Source organism: Carex rostrata, chromosome 5 (assembly GCF_964058835.1).
Source record: "Carex rostrata chromosome 5, lpCarRost1.2, whole genome shotgun sequence".
NCBI lineage: Eukaryota > Viridiplantae > Streptophyta > Magnoliopsida > Poales > Cyperaceae > Carex > Carex rostrata.
Genome location: NC_135922.1, coordinates 3354022 through 3368645, shown reverse-complemented (window position 1 = coordinate 3368645; position 14624 = coordinate 3354022). Strand labels below are relative to the sequence as shown.

The 14624-nt window shown below is 35.2% G+C and overlaps 1 protein-coding gene across 1 annotated transcript in view; it reads left to right on the top strand.

The window, feature by feature from the left end:
• The window catches only part of LOC144554225 (putative disease resistance RPP13-like protein 1), a 55617-nt gene that overhangs the window by 24669 nt on the left and 16324 nt on the right, over positions 1 to 14624 (top strand). The gene's annotated exons all lie outside the window — the stretch shown is intronic.

Below are 14624 nucleotides of genomic sequence, written 5' to 3'. Positions count from 1 at the left end.
ACATATCTCCAATACGTGATGTTCTTGTTTTGATGTTATTCTAGTACCCGTTTATATGCACCGACATGTGTTATTATGGTACTGAACTGTTTTGCCATATTACCAGAATACCAGAAAACTGAATAAGGGTGGCGCGTGTGACGGAGGTCAAGCCAGACGGAAGGTGCAATGAAGATGGAGGATCATGCGTGACAGTGGAGGGTCGTGCAGGATGAAGGTGCAGGGAAGGTGAAGGATCATGCGTGACAGTGAAGCTAGCTATCTCATAGCTCGGTGAGATCATATACTCTCTGTTATCTATTTTATAGAGGTCTATGGTAATCTCAACCATAGCAGTGAACTTCCCAAATGAATCCTCTTGCATCCAAAATCAGTATTCGTTAATTTGGCATACACTGCCAATGCCAATAGTAAGGTATTATACTGTTGTACCGATTTAACAAACAAAAATCCAGCCTCAATTGGTATATACTGTAGGTGCCACCGATTCAGGAGCCGTTATCCATACCAGCAGTACAGATACAGTTCATTAGACCGAACAAGCTAAAATTATTGTTCTGGTCAGTCTTGCTCTCAAATACATTTAATGCACGCACCGCCGCAGAATCCAGCCTCATGTTCCAATCCAAACTGTAATTCTTGATTGAATAATTCCCATAATTGCTATTATCTGCCAGTAAATCGACATAGAAAATCAGAGACCTGAGTGAACCCAAGGCGAGGCCAAAATTAGAAAGAAGGTCTCGAACAGGGTCGCTTAACCTCTAACAATCCTACCTAGAGCTTGAACAAGATCTCTTGACCTGAACTTGGGCTCTCTTCATTCAGTCAACAGTACATTGTATATTGAGGTAGCTTCATAAAGAGATTTAAATTCAACAGATTTTGCACTTTCAATTGGAAAAAGGCACTTCTAAAACCAAGTGCTACTAGTACCGACTCCACATTTGTGAACTGACAATCATCAAAATTTAGGTTTTGAAAATACCAGAGTTAGTTCAGAGTTACTGGACCTAGTATTTTGCTTCCCAAACACCAAAATTTAGGTTTTAGAAATATCAGACTTGGTTAAGAGTTACCAGACCCTAGGTGAATGCCTTAATTCGTACAAATTACGAATTCATATGTTAAATGTATCTTAATTAATCTGTACTTTTTAATTTGCAGGTGTATGCTCACGCTATTAAGCTGGTCGTTACAAAGGGTTGGAGGAAAGTAGGGACATCCCAACTCAAGCATGATGCCGGCAGCGTCGAGCATGCCAGCTTAGAAGGGTGACTAGCATGGTGCCGGTAGCGTCTTGTTCCTCTGGTCATTAGAGAGGAACGTAGCACAGTGATGCCAGATTCCCCTGCAGATGGCGGTCCTTATCCGGGTCAAGGCTGGTTGTACTCCATGTGTGGATAGAATGCATAATACAACGAAGAGGGAGCACCAGAGGCAAGACCAGAATATCCAACATATCCTGCACAAATCACACAGGTAACATAAAACAAAATTTTACTTTTTCAAATAAGTAGTTATCGAATATCACAGCTAATAATATGTGATATGTAGGTCATGCAGGAGGCCCTAGAGGATCTCTGTAAAGAGATACCATGGTTCAGTTAAGAGGAGATCGCACCACCGATGTTTCCCACGGGGGCCAATGATCATGATTCAGGCGAATCGCATAGCCAATACTTTGCGCATGTAGCAACATAGTCCTTTTTCGGGACGCCGACGCACATAGACATCATACAGGAGGAGGATGCCGGTGATAGCATTTTGCCCCCCAGTACCTGTAGTATAGATTTATGTCATCTCAGTACCTGTAGTATTTTTATGTTGGATTGTTGGATTGTTAGTATTTTGTTGTGTATTATGTTATGTTTGTTTGTTTGCACTTGTGTTTATTTTATATATTAGTTTATTTGAATGCTCAGTTAGTATTGTGTTTTATGCATCAACAAAGTCCAACATTATGATAATCAATCCATAATTATTTTGTTTTGTTGGCTCTGTTTCTTAATAAAATTCCAGCTCTGTGACGGAAGCAGGGCTTAATGTTGGAATTCTGTCATTTGGTGGGCTTATTTGTAATTTTCCATGAAGTGTAATGTTCTCTGAAAAAGTATTAACTTGGCTGTTTTAACTGATGTTTTTGGCACTGGTGGTGCATGCAGTACCGTGCTAATTAAGTGTTCTGTTCTGGACTGAATCAGAAATAGCGGTTTCTTAGTTTCATTTACTGTCTTTTTTATGTTTCATAGTTGTACAAAATTAGAACTCTAGTTCGAATGATCATTTAGTTTCTTTTCCTTTTGTCTTCAGTTAGGATGTGTTCTGCGCTTTTGTTTCTTTTCATGCAAGGTTACAATAATACCAGGTTTTCTATTGGATTAGTCTAAGCTGAACTGCAAATTACCTTGAAGTGGTATTAAATGAAGATTTATGTAATCTAAATTTATGATTTACTTGTATGATCTTCAATGCATACATTTGGGTTCATAAGTACCAGTAAATTAATTTGTGTTTTCATTTAAAAGAGTGAAACTTAGCGCAAATAATGCCTTAGCAGCCCAGAAAGATGTCCCATTTAAGTCCAACCTAAAGCGTGTCCTTGCAACTGGTCTAAAATAAATCCTATGTAACAACATTTCACAGACAAAAGAAGAAGACAATGATTGCTTGAACAAAATTACCCTCAATTATGTTTATATTTATTTTTCACGGATTTGTTGTTCTCTCCACGTGGTAACAGCCAAGTCCGGATCCAAAACTGAGGACATTTGGGACTAAGGGTCAATCAATAATTAGATTATTAAGCGCCAAAACAAAGATAGGGAAGAAATGGTCTTGCCTGAGACCACTAGAGAACACTTTACTATTTGATGCTTAACCTTGAAAGTATGAAATGGTCCTAATACTCTTGATATATATATTATACTTTATTAAAGAGGTCTGGTACATTATTCTCGAGAATTTAATATACGTCCTCATAGAATAGAGACGAGGATTTCTGCCACTGCAATAAGCTCACAATTCATTGATATATATATATCATTATTTATTTAGAGTAATCATAATTTACCCCAATCTCATATCCCCCAAAATCTAACTGTTTGGGACCACACTCTTAACTATATTATTTAGGGTAAATTAGTGGTTCCCATTTATTTAAACTTATTTAAATATTTTTAATAATTATACTATTTTAAAATAGGATAGTGTAGAACACCATAATTAGGTGCAACTCTGTTATGACTTGTGAGTTATGACGTAATTCTGACTAACGCATTATTGCATAGCAAATTTTCCAAATCTAAATAAATCTTTAATTAATTTGTTGCCCTTTGTTATGTATATTTTTATTTTTAGCGCAATCTTTTAACAATATAATTCTTTATTTGTTAATTTTAATTCATATCAGATGAAAAGTAGATGGGTCCCACTACTACTCAATTGACAACACTTCCAATATTGCATATTTTTTAATAGAAACATATTTTAGTTTGAAGTATTAAGCATTAGATTTCATTAATTCTCATATTGTATCATCTACAATAACATGTATTCTTAAACGGCATGTGTTTAATTAATGGTAATATATATATAATTATAGATCCTTAAACCGTTTCTTTCAATGAAAAAAAAATTTGTATCATGAATCTTAATTATATTTTCTTTTGATGTATAAGGAACCCAATTCGAATTGGGAGAAATTGCATTTTTCATCTCAATTACCGACTAATGGGCCCATTAACTTGGAAGCCACTGCCTATTTCTCAAAAAAGACTAATGGGCCCATTATGACCAAACTGGAGGATCTGGGCATTGCAAATACTCCAGAAGAACAACTACTACAGTAAAAGTTAATGGTTCCTGAATTAGTGAATTGTAATCTCATTGAAATTGGGAATAAAACATGTTGGCTTTGTTTCATGATAAAATTCCAGCTCTGTCTCTGTAGATAGTGGGAGAGCTGTGAACGAAGCAGGGATTATTGATGACATTCTGTTATTTGATGAGCTTATTTGCAATTTTCCATGTAGGCGTAATTTTCTTGGAAAATTTATGTGCCAAATTATTATTACAAATTAAAAATTCATGTGCCAAAAAGAAAAAGGACAAACAATTTATTTTGTTCGAAAAATAGATGGAACAATTGGGTCGGACTGCAACACTGATGCGGTTCCACTATTATTTTTCTCTCTGCGATAACAACCACAGAAAAATCCACGCAAAATATAGAAAAATAGTGAGAGCACACCAATAGTACAGTTCCACCGCATGAGAGAACCAAATAGGGGTAATGAAATTATTTTAACCCTCTGCCTAAGGGTTTTTCATAAAATATAATACCATCTAACATACATCATTTCCAAAAAAATAACTCCACCAGGGTTATTTTAAAGCTTAAAGAAGCACCATTCCCAATAAATGGAATCTAAGGCTCTCTTTTTTTCGTATTTTTTTGGCTTTTATCCTTTTTCAGATTTTGTTACTTGTTTTGCATTTTTCTTTCCGTGCAGAAACAATTTTTAGTTGTATAAAGTATTAACTTGTTAAAAAAATTATAATGACATGCCAAAATAATTATTAGCAACAACAACATATCAGGTTTTTTTAAATTGGATACTTGGTGATCAGAATTAGTTGTTGGTGTATATATTAATTTTATTTTTGTTCTGTGATAGACCATATAGCAAAACCATATTGGAATATGTAACTGGGAAATTTTTCTTTTCATAAAAAATATTATAAAATAATATAGGAAAGAGAAAGAGTACATTCAAAGGATTGGTACAATGATCTAAACTTTCGATCAGAAAAAATGTCTACCGATCCAAAGCTTTCTTCTAATAAAACAATCTGGGAACTCTTGTGACAAACAAGATAAGAAATTTGAAGGTAATATTTTTGAAGATCCAAAAATATTTTATACTTTTTTTCCAATCTACGGAAGTTGAATGCAACCAGAAAACAAAAACTTTGGATCAAAATATTTTCTACTTTTTTTTATACAATGAAAATCCAAAGTACTCGCCCTCTTTTAATATTATTTTATAATGTTTTCTATGAATAATTCTCTTGCTACTAGCATCCTCGTCTAAGACGCTGATGACAAAACGCATATAGCAAAACATAAATACTACATAATACTTAATTTGTTGTATACCTTTATAGATTTTTCTAATTTCTTATTTACCCCTAAACATTTTGATTTACCTAATTTATTCGTTAATTTTTATAACTCTTTCTTTTTTTATCTATTATACACTAACTATAGGTGATTCCTTCTTCGGGTGCCAAAAATAATTTGATTTACACAGACATATTAAGATTGTTTTGCAAAATTTGTGCAATGAAGTTTTAACATTTGCTTCAAATAAATAATACCGTACCATCTTTGTATTTCTTTGAATTAGAGGATGCATTAGCCAATAAATCAGACAATATTAAATAGTGAATAATTAACTTTATGGTTAAATAGAAAAAGAATATCAAAGTTTCTTTTTTGAAGAAAGAATATTAAAGTTGAGGTATATATTTGACATAACAAAGAGTAAAAGGGTAAATATAAAATTGGAAAAGTTTTGAAATATAAATTGAAGAAGTTGAGGATATATATTTGATATATTTTATTCTTTTTGTAGCATTGTTTAATGCCATATTGCCCTGCACTAGTATCGTATTCTATGATTCCACCAATGCAACCCTTTTTATTATTTTCATTGGGTTCAATTCTCCAAACGGTTCACATGACTAGAGATGCCATGTGGTGATGCTATATGGACGGGGACTTGATTTTTTGTGGCTTAAGAAGAACAATGAGAGTGTTGTAATAAGAAAGAACTTAAAATAATAGTCATGATAATAGCTGTCCCCGACCTGCAGCATGATTCCCTAGTAGGAATGTGCCACAGTGAATAAACCCACGGGTTGCATGCATATCAGATCCGCAACTTCAGGGAAAAAAGAAATGAAAATTAATTTGCACAGAGAGAGTTTCAATTCAATTCAATTTGATTCAATGGCGTCTGCATTGTTTTCTTCCATCCAATCCCTCTCCACCAACCTCCTGAAGGCCATTCCTGGCACCCCTTCCACTTCGCACCAGCAGCAGGATCCACCATCCCCTGTTACCGACCAACAGAAAAGTGTTATAGAGGATTTGGAGAAGCTGAGTCGGATGCTTGCGAGGATTCAGGCCGTTCAACAGGATGCTGAAGAGAGGGAGATTCATGACTGCTCTGTTCGACTGTGGCTGTCAGAGCTGAGAGGTGTGGCCTACAAAGCAGAGGATGTGCTGGATGAGTTCTACTACGAGGTGCTTAGATCCATCGTGGAGAGCGGAGATGCTGCCATAGAGGCTTACCATAGGGGCGGGGGTATGTTTTTTTTAATGTATCATCTCCCAAAAAAAAAAAACATGGCCATATTATAGTTTGCTTAAAATAGTCTTAATTACTATTCTTTCCATTTTATTTTTGGGCCATATTATAGTTATATCATATTTTATGAATTCATTTCTGAGTGTAGTTAACATCAATTTAATTTTAAATTACTACAAAAATTATCTAAATCACTAATTTTATTGAAGAATTTTATTATTATTATTTTCAATTATGATTTTATTTATTCATATTTTTTTTTTAACTTCAAGTTAAAAATATAACATGGATATCATGCAGCTAAATTATAAATGTGATGGACTTTAGTAATATTCATTTGTCTTCACATTTTTTTTTAAAACATCATTTTTTCTTATTTTTTAGTACAAAAAAACCTTCTCGCAAAATACTCCGAGTTTCCAATCCAATTCAGCCAATTCCTACTGATTCATCCAATTCTGATTTCGATTCCAATTTTTCCTTCTCTACATTTATCTTTATTGCCATAGTGGCTAATTGGTAAGATAATAACATTTACCTGAAATGTCGCATTTTTTAATCCTCATTGCCTAAGAAAGTTTATATTTATGGAAATTTAACGGATGTGCAATCCCTCCAAAACAACAACAAAGCAAAAATATATATATAAAGTAAAAAATCCATGGGGTAATTTTTCTTCACTGCTCAAGGATAGTTTAGGAGAATAAGATAATTCTTTTTTTTTTTGTAATAAAAATGGGGATAACTAAGAGAAATTTTGATATGCATTTTTATAGGGACTAAGAGAAAAATTGCTGAGATGTACGCATCATCCTCCCTTGCTTCTTATTCAGTTACTAATACCAAGGCCTCCATTCCAGATGGCATGGCTAAGGAGATCAAGGATATAACAGAGAGGTTTGAAGAGATTTCAGATGCTCGTGAGAAACTTCATTTGAGGGAGGAGGATGGGACCCGACTGGTTAGCAGTCCACAAATCCGACCACCAACCAGCTCCCATATGGATGAGAGAGCTACTTTTGGTAGGGAGGAAGAGAAGGAGGAGATCATTAGCCTCATGAATCCTTCAACCGGTCCTGATTTTATGGTTCTTCCCATTGTTGGAATGGGCGGGTTCGGCAAGACCACACTTGCCCAGCTTGTTTTCAATGACTCCAGGATTCATGGGTTGTTTAATAAGAGATGTTGGGTATCTGTATCTGACAATTTTGATCTAGTGCAGCTAACCAAAGCTCTCGTCAACTCGCTACATGAAAAAGGGGAAAAACCTTGTGAGTTTTCTGAGCTGAACATACTCCAAGATATTTTCAAGGAAAAAATAAGTGGTCATGGCTTGTTTCTCGTGCTAGATGATGTGTGGAATGAACAAAGAAATTTGTGGGATCGCTTTCGAGTTGGTTTTCTTGGTGCTAAATTTGTAAGAATTCTGACGACGACTCGCAATACCTCAGTTGCTAAGATCATGCAGACAACATCACATTTTCAATTGAGTTCCTTACCCAAGGAAAATTGTTGGTCACTTTTTAAGCATTTTGCTTTTGATAGTAGGGAGAAAAGTGAAAGTGCAAATTTGCATGAGATTGGTTGTGGTATTGTCAAAAAGTGCAAAGGCTCACCTTTGACAATAAAGGCACTTGGAGGCATTCTCCGTTATGAAATGGATGAAGAGAAATGGAGGGAAATTTTGGAGAGTGATATATCAGAAATAGATGAGACAAGAGAGGTTATGCCAGCATTAAGGTTGAGTTACCAGAAATTGCCGCAACATCTAAAACCATGTTTTCTTTATTTATCCATGTTTCCGAAAGATTTTAATTTTGAAAAAGACATGGTGATTAGGCTTTGGATGGCGCAAGGCTATATTAATGGCAATACAAGAAATTTGAAAACATTGGAAGAGATTGGAAGCGAGTATTTTGATGAATTGCAAGGCAGATCACTTGTTGATGGTAATATGCCTTGGGGCTACGTCTTGCATGATTTAATACATGATTTAGCAAGATCCATTTCTCAAGAGGCATATTGGCCAGTTTTAGAAAATGACCATGGATACAATGGTGTATCCAAAGTATGCCATCTGTACTTCACCAAGAAAGATGAATTATTTGGTTTAGTGCCGAGCACCTACAGGTCTATTAGAACTTTTGGAAATGACTGCATGTCAGGGGAGTTTGACTTTTCAATCTTCTCTGAGATTGCTTGTGCGAGAGCTCTTCATTTGGAGTATTTCTCATTGCCAAATACATTCGGCACGTTCAAGCATTTGCGCTACCTGTTTGTTTTAAGTTTTGCAATCGAAGTGCTTCCTGAAACTTTATGTCTTCTATACAACCTCCAAACTTTGGTTCTAGAAACTGAGGATCTTGAGGAGTTACCTGAAAACATGAAAAACCTTATTAACCTTCGGTGCTTTAGGCTGAGCAGTATGAGAATCCAGCATTTACCTGAATCTATCTTCCCACTTCCTAACCTGCAAACATTATCGTTAAGGGGTTGTTCGCAACTGAAAGAGTTACCAAGGGGCATAGAGCAGTCAACTAGGCTACACATTCTAGATTTACCTATATCTTATACCAGCATGCCATCTGAGGGGTTGAGAGTGCTTAAGGATATGAATAAGCTTAGGGGACCATTGTGCATATCAGGGCTCAGAAACATTGTTGATGTGGAACTCTGCAGGAATGCTAATCTTGCATCAAAGCCAAATTTACACAAGTTAATTTTAAACTTTCAGGAAGATTGTGTTATGGAGTATTTCAGAGATGATGATGAAGAAATATATGAAGAACTCCATCTCCATTTAACTTGCCGTTCAAGTAACAATGCAAAGAGTGAGAATGATGAAAAAATACATAATGTTGTACTCGAGAGCCTCCAACCTCATGGTAACCTCACAGAGCTTAGAATATTAAATTATGGAGGGCGAAATTTTCCTTCTTGGTTGCATAATCCATTACTTCCCAAACTGACAACTCTCACTCTTAACTTCTGTACTGAGCCTAACTACTTACCACCATTTGGTCAACTGCCACATCTTAGATTTCTGAAGATATCAGGTGGAAATCTGGGAGATGAGCCTAGAACATATTCATTGTGGGTCGAATATGATTCTTCCAAGCAGCCCAAGAAACCTAGTTACCCATCACTTAAAGAGCTCTTATTGAGGAACATGCTCAATTTGGTGGAGTGGAAAGCAAATGATGATGACTTCCCATATCTAGAGAAGCTCGTTTTAGAAAATTGCCCCGAATTATGGAAAATCCCAACAATTCCACCAGACATCAAGGATGTTACTTTCAAAAACTGCCCAAAATTGAAATTCCTAACATGTCCATCAGTAATAAGCAACTTGGAGATCATGAGGTGTGGCTTTCGTGAAATTATGTTTCATTCAGTATCTGAGAACCTAACAATCTCTAACTGTTTAGAGCTAAAATCGATTAATTGGAGCTACAGGGGCTTAAACTCTATTAGACAAGTTAGTTTTGAGAGCTGCCCAAAGTTGGAACTCATAACTATTCCAGTTCAAGCTTTAAAACTGATGATACATGAGTGTGGCTTTCGTGAAATCAAGATTGGGTCAATAGCTAAGAGCTTAACAATCTCAAACTGTATAGAGCTTATCTCGATTAATTGGAATGATGGGGGCTTAAATTCTGTTAGAGAAGTTAGTTTTGAACACTGCCCAAAATTAGAACTTGTAACTTTTCCAGTTCGAGCTTTAAAACTGAAGATACATGAGTGTGGCTGTCGTGAAATCAAGATTGGGTCAATACCTGAGAGCTTAACAATCTCAAACTGTGTAGAGCTTATCTCGATTAATTGGAATGATGGGGGCTTAAATTCTGTTAGAGAAGTTAGTTTTGAACACTGCCCAAAATTAGAACTTGTAACTTTTCCAGTTCGAGCTTTAAAACTGAAGATACATGAGTGTGGCTTTCGTGAAATCAAGATTGGGTCAATACATGAGAGCTTAACAATCTCAAACTGTGTAGAGCTAATCTCGATAAATTGGATGGACAGAGGGTTAAATTATGTTGGAGAAGTTAGTTTTGAACACTGCCCGAAATTGAAACTCGATGTTCCTCTGAAGGATCTGTTACACTCAACCCATAGGGCTGAAATTTATGACTGTCCCAGATTATATTTGGGAGAAAGATATGTCTACCAGGTAGATGAGCATTTTATAATTTTTCCATTTCTCTACAATTTTTAAACACTATGTTTTACTCATTACTCTACCTTCTTTAAACTAATTTATTTTACTTATGCAACAGAGAGACACAACGATAAAAGAGTTCAATTTATCTGGGAATAATAAGATCCATCTGTCGGATTCCACAATTCCACTTCCAGAAAATCAGTTTAAACTATTCTTAACAAATGAAGATTTTCGAGAAGTGGAATCATTAAAATGTGCACCATCGGTTGGAGTGAGCTGTCAACATGTAATGCTAAATCTACCTTTATTAGTGATGCTGGAGATCTTTAGCTGCAGAAAGGTCATATCAGTGACTGGGCTGGATAACCTCAGCAACCTCAAGGGCTTGCGCATATCATACTGTCCAGAATTAAGCAATTGGAATGATGAAACACTGCCACTATCACTCGAGCTACTGAAACTGAATTCTTGTGATAAGCTGAGCTCCTTGCCATTACTATCAGTTCAAAACCATCTGAACACTCTCAATGTTCTTGTGATAAAGAAGTGCCCAAGGCTGGCTGTGTTGGAAGGTTTTCATGGCCTGATGAATCTGAAAACTATAGACATACGACACTGTAGGAATATAAGCATCTCTCCTGCTACTGAAAGCCTACAATTCAAGCCTCATATTACCATAGGTGATTGTCCTCTGATGAGAGACTGGTGCCAGAGAAACAACATCACTTACAATGAGGTATGTGTTCAACACTAATATTAAATTATATTATTTAATTTTGAAGCTACAGAGTACTGACCCTTGACTATATACATTTTATTAATAGCAGATGCAAGAGGTACTAACATCTAGGGTATATTTTCTGGAATTCCATGCTTAAGCCTTGATTAATTCATAACGCATAAAAAATATGCCCCAGTTGCAAAACAAAACAAAAAATAGAAGAAATAAGCAATAGGAAAAAGTGGTTATTTTCGGTGCTAGAATATATTAGCAACTTGTATTATATTGATATCCAGCATAAAATTCTATGGAACAATCCTAGCTTACCTGTATTTCATGTCTAATTTTTATTGGCAGATGAATCCTAATGACGATCCCCAAGATGATCGAGATGCTGAAGAAGTTGCAGAAATTTTATTAGATGTTGCTGGTTTCATTCTGGCAAATAGAAAGGCGCACCGCTAGTGGTTGCGATCTCCAAGGAAGTAGGAGTCAAGCTTGTTAGTCTGAACTCCGTTAACAAATCTGCAAGTTTCTTACTCTTTTTTTTTCTATTTGTTTGTGCATCTTGCTTGTTTATCTTGTTGGATGCAACTTAAGCCAAAAATAATTTTTATTTTTGTTAAGGCAACATTTCAACCCTCTTGGCTGTTTGAACATTTGTAATATGTGCAGTGCTATATGTATATTAGTCCTTTTCCTGTTTGTCTTCAGATAGGTCATTTTCTGCTCTGTTGTTTATTTAAATGCGAAGTTACAATAAAACCAGATTTTGTTCTGCTGGATTAGTCAAAGCTGTACAGTAAATCACCTTGAAGAGGTATAAAATGTAGATTTTATCTAATCTAAATTTTGTGGCTTGCCTGTATGCTCTTCAATGTCATATTTTTTTGTAAAAAAGGCAAAAAGCCCGTTTCATTAGAATGAAACTTCCAGTCCATACAAGCAAACCACACAAAACAGAAGCAGCATAACAATAAACTGCTTACAAGTTTAGCAGACAACCTAAAACCGAGCAACACTTAAAAGGAAATAACATCATACTGCTGACAAGTTTAGCAGACAAAAACAGAATAAAAGCATACTACAAGACAAAAGCCTTAAAAGGAATAAGCTTTTCCATGTTAGTTCTATGAAAGCATTTGTGTCAGCGTTACTCAGATTCATCAGACAGCCAAACGATCACAGTCTCCATCTCAGGTGGCGCAACCTGGAGCAGTACAGCATCTTGAGGGAGCCATTTCTGCGCCTCCTGTTTCACCTCTTTAGATAATCGCCCTGTCCAGTAGATGACAAGAGAAATAATAGTAAGGATAACAGTTCTACTAGAATGCACCACAGAATCAGTAAAACAAAAATCATTATGTTGTCGCTAAATGCACCAAATGGTGGCACAAACTACTAACAGGAAAGCAGTTCTAGGTGTTTTAGGGAGAGTAAATGCATAATCAAGAACATCTTGCACAGAATGCCAATTAAAAAATAGGTTCTGACACAGACCGATATGAAACCAAACATGCTTAGCAAAATAACAATGAAAAAATAGATGGTCAGCATCTTCAAATTCAGTACAAAATTGGCAAGTTGTGTCCCCTGTCCATCCCCTATCCCCTAATCTCTGTTTGGTTAGGATTTTATTTTGTGCAATAACCACATGAATGCTCGAATTTTGGGAGGCATGGGGAGTTTCCACCAAGTGAGTGGTTTTTTGAGTTTAATCCCATGAAAATTAAGGAACCGATAAATAGATTTAACAGTATACTTCCCTGACACATCCCATTGCCAGGCCAAACAATCTTCAATGTCATATCAACAGAGAGAAATTTGGGTTCAGAAGTTGTTGATGACTTTGTAGCTGGATAAGTACATGTAAATTTTTGTTTCTGTTCCAACGAGTGATACTTGTGCAAATAATGCCTTATCAGCCCAAAGATGACTCATTTAAGCCCAACCTAATTTTGTGCTGTACAATTGATCTAAAGTAAATCAATCCAATGTGACAACTATTTTTAAGCCCAAAGATGCCTTATCAAGCCCAACTATTTTTATTCATCAGAGCTCCAACTAAACTACCCTGAATTTTATTTACAATTATTTTTTACGAACCAAAATAGTTCTCTCCACGTGATAATAACCAAGCCGGGATCCAAAATTGACGACGTTTGGGCTTAAGGGTCAATCTGTAATTAGATTATTGATGGGCTTACATGCACAATCAAGCCCAAGAGACAAACATGGGAAGAAACGGTCTTTTTAAGTTGCAATCAAGCACCATTTAAGTAGTATAATTTTTCAGGAGAGGGGTTGAAATATTTTTATTTTTCGTGTCATCATAATATTTTCATTTTTAATAATAAAATATTAAAATTTATATGTTAGAATAAAACAGTTAGGTGCAATCCATATTATTTTCTCTGCATGTACATATAATATTTTTTTTTTTCAATTTTGATTTTACATGAATCAATAAGTTATGAAAAACAATGTTCATAATTTATCTACATCGGTATATTTTTGCAAGTCTTAAAACTAATCAAAATAAAATAAAAATATCATGATATTCTACGTATGCATAGACAAAATGAGATAAATCTCATCCAACGGTTTTATTTTCTGAAAATAAAGACATAAATGAAGGCATTCAAACTCTTATCATTTTTCATTTACTCTAGTGATCATTTATGAAATTATATTGGGATGACTGTGTATATTTATTTAATTGAACAATTTTCATGTCGCGTTTCGTCTTAATTGAGATAATCAATTTCGTATGCAGCATTATTTATTCAATTAACGATCTCAACAAATCGCAAAATGCATTACCCATAACTAAATAAAAACGTGTAAGAGCTGACTACAATTTTTTAATAACATCTACTTAATTTGTATCCGTTTATTACCTTAAAAATAAGGAGGCTGATAATTAACCCCGCACCTCCCACCCCGCATTTAACCCCGCACAAAATGCCAAAAAACTCCAGCTGTCATTTTTTTTCATAAGGTATTAATACTTACGTACAGAAGTATTTATCTCTAAGAACAAAATTATTTATCTCTAAGCACGAGAGTATTTAGGGGACCATGCAAGTTTTTTTCATGGAGAGTGGGGAGAATTTCAAATCACATGGGGGACCATGCACATTTTTAGAGGTGGATTTTTTTATCTCATTTCAATCTCGTCCACATTTATCACAATCTATGATGAATTTTGCGAATCTAAAACCACGAACGTTTTCTACGTAATTTTCTCTTTCAAATGAGATCCATGATGACATACTTCCGAGCAAGTCGTTACAGAAGTATTTATCCCTCATTATGCAAGTATTTATATCTATACTTGAAAGTATTTTTTGCATATAATACT